General features: G+C 59.4%; 1 protein-coding gene across 1 annotated transcript in view; it reads left to right on the forward strand.

Moving 5' to 3' along the window:
- Positions 1-2,524: 2,524 nt before the first annotated feature.
- GMEB2 (glucocorticoid modulatory element binding protein 2) overlaps positions 2,525-2,754 on the forward strand; it is a 17,128-nt gene continuing 16,898 nt past the window's right edge. The window contains exon 1 of the mRNA XM_017833278.1: positions 2,525-2,560. The gene's annotated coding sequence lies outside the window, so the exon portion shown is untranslated. The remainder of the gene's footprint in view (positions 2,561-2,754) is intronic.

Consider the following 2,754-nt stretch of genomic DNA (forward strand, 5'->3'; position numbering starts at 1 on the left):
TGACAGGAAGGGAAGAGAACAGCAACCCTGTCACAGTAAATGCAAAAGCTCACTTAGGGAACCAAAAAATAGAGATTTTGCAGAGTAATTGGGTTTGAAAAATAACAGCTCATCCTTTCTCAGAAGCCTCTCTGGCACCGTGGCTGGAGTGAGTCTGCCCACTGATAAAGGGGCAGAGCAGGGAGCAGATAAGGTGCCAGGAGGTGAAATCATCCCACCCCGGGTGCTAAGAGGAGCCCAAGGACCTTCCCATGTCCTGAGATCTGACAGCAAAAGCCAGGTTTTGCTTTTTAAGAGGCCACTGACTGCTGGGAAAACCGGTGTACAGCAGCATCGCTGGGGTTTTGCTGCCTTCTTACCATCTTTATAAGGCCTCTGCCCTTGGGTACTGCCAGGAGCTGGTTGTAGCGAGAAAAGGGACCTTTTTTCTGCCCCATCCAGCCCCAGTGTGATCCTGAGGATGCTGATGCCAGAGGAGACATCAGCAGCAGCACCTGTGGAGATACAGACAGGCTTCCAAGGAAAATGGAGTCATCATTTCCAGTGGGTGATTTAACCTTGCTGGTTACTGCTGGTTATCTTGGAGAAGGAAAAGAAATACAATTCCTTGCGAAATGTCACTTTAATGGTATTAGCTTGGGTAAACTGGCAAGTGGGAAAGAACATGAGGGAAATAAAGCTGGCAGCTGGTTATTGGGCATGGTTGGTTTGGATGGGGAGGACAGAAAAAGAAAAGGAAGAGCCTTGGGGGAAAAAAGCATTAAATAAACCACCACAAATGTATCTGGCAGGTGCATTAGAAATTCGTGTAAAAAATACTAAACAGACTAAACACCACCTGAACACCTGGCAGGAAAAGCCACTCACCTGGTAGCTGTGAAAATGCAACAAATGGAAACATAGCAAGTGTTTCCAAAAGGGGTTCACATCTTTTGGGGCCTCTGGCCTGGTTCATCCCTTTTCAGAGTGCATTAGCTATCTACTTGTGGAAAAAGTGCAATGTGGTAACATCATGTGAAAAGTCCTCCCTGAGAAATCCCTTGTGCCTCCCGAACCCCGGACAGCAGGGGCACAGAAACAGCAGAAATGACACCAAAATCTGTGAAAGCTCATGGTGGCCAGGGAAACACAGAGAGCAGAGTTACAGCACAATCCTTAGTGCTCATATGGACCATCAGCAGGTCGGGGATGGCTCCTGGGCAACAGACAGAAAACCACCGACAAGGACAAGGGCACTTCTCAAACACTGGAGAAGGCTCCAGGGAGACCTTAGAGCCCCTTCCAGCACCTAAAGGGGCTCCAGGAGAGCTGGAGAGAGACCTTGGACAAGGGCATGGAGTGATAGGACAAGGGGGAATGGCTTCACACTGCCAGAGGGCAGGGTTAGATTGGATATTAGGAAGGAATTCTTCCCTGTGAGGATGGGGAGCCCCTGGCACAGCTTGCCCAGAGAAGCTGCAGCCGCCCCATCCTTGGAAGTGTTCAGGGCCTGAAGCAACCTGGTGTAGTGGAAAGTGTCTCTGCCCATGGCACAGGGTTTGGAATGAGATGATCTTATGGTTCCTTCCAGTCCAAACTATTCTGTGATTCTGTGAATGGCCTTTGCACAGGACACCACCGAAGAGCTCGCAGACACCTCAGGTAGGTGGAGGTTTGAGAGGGGACACGGGGGGCACACAGGACCTCAGAGGGGAACACGCAGGGCATGGGGCAGGGGACAGACAGGGGACACAAGGGGCTAAGCAGGGCACAGAGAACACGGGGGGCACACAGGATCCGAGAAAAGGACACGCAGGAGACAAGGGGTCATGCAGGGCCCCGGAGGGGGACACGCAGGGGACAAAGAGCATACACAGGAGGCATGGTTGGGAGGAAACACAGGATCTGGGAAAAGGACATGCAGGGTATGGGGCAGGGGACAGACAGGAGACACGGAGGGGCACACAGGGCACACACACACAGGGGACATGGGGCACTGAGGACACACGGGGGAGACACAGGGGACACACGAGGCACAGGGGACACACGGGGGGACACAGGTCACTGGGGTCACACAAGGCACAGGGGACATACAGAGGGGACACACAGGTGGGACACGGGTCACTGGGGTCACATGGAGGATACAGGGGTCACAGGGGACACACAGGGGACACACACGGAGGCACACGGGGCACAGGGAGGGGACACGGACAGGGGCACAGAGGACACACGGGGGGGACCCCCCTCAGGACCCACGCGCACGGACCCCACCGGCGGCGCGCGCCGACCTCCCCCCGCCTGCCTGCCTTCCCTCCCTCCCTCCCCCCGGCCCGGTCGGACGCGCAGGCGCACGGGCGCCTCGCCCGGTCCCTATTTCACGGGGAGCGCGGGCCGCGGCGCCCGCGCCAAATAAGTCTCGGCAGCCGGTGCGGGCCGTGCGCCTGCGCGCGGGCCCCGGAGCCGCGCGGCGGACCCCGCTCCCCCCCGGCCCCGCCGCCGCCCTGCCCGCGCCCACCGCCGCGCCCCGCACCGCCCGCGCCCCGAGCCCCACCGGGGGGGGCCGCGGCACCCCCGGCCCGAGGTAAGCGGCCCCGGCGCGGCCTCCGCCCTCGCCCGCCGCGGGGCCTCCGCCGCACGCGCCGCCCGGGTCCCTGCGGAGCGTCAGGACGTTACGGCAGCGGCGGCGGCGGCGGCAGCGCCCGGCCGCCCGCCCGCCCCGCGGCCCCCCCGCCTCCTCCTCCTCCCCCTCTTCCTCCTCCTCCTCCTCCTCCTCCC

This window comes from Lepidothrix coronata, unplaced genomic scaffold (assembly GCF_001604755.1).
Source record: "Lepidothrix coronata isolate B3197 unplaced genomic scaffold, Lepidothrix_coronata-1.0 Scaffold212, whole genome shotgun sequence".
Classification (NCBI taxonomy): Eukaryota; Metazoa; Chordata; class Aves; order Passeriformes; family Pipridae; genus Lepidothrix; species Lepidothrix coronata.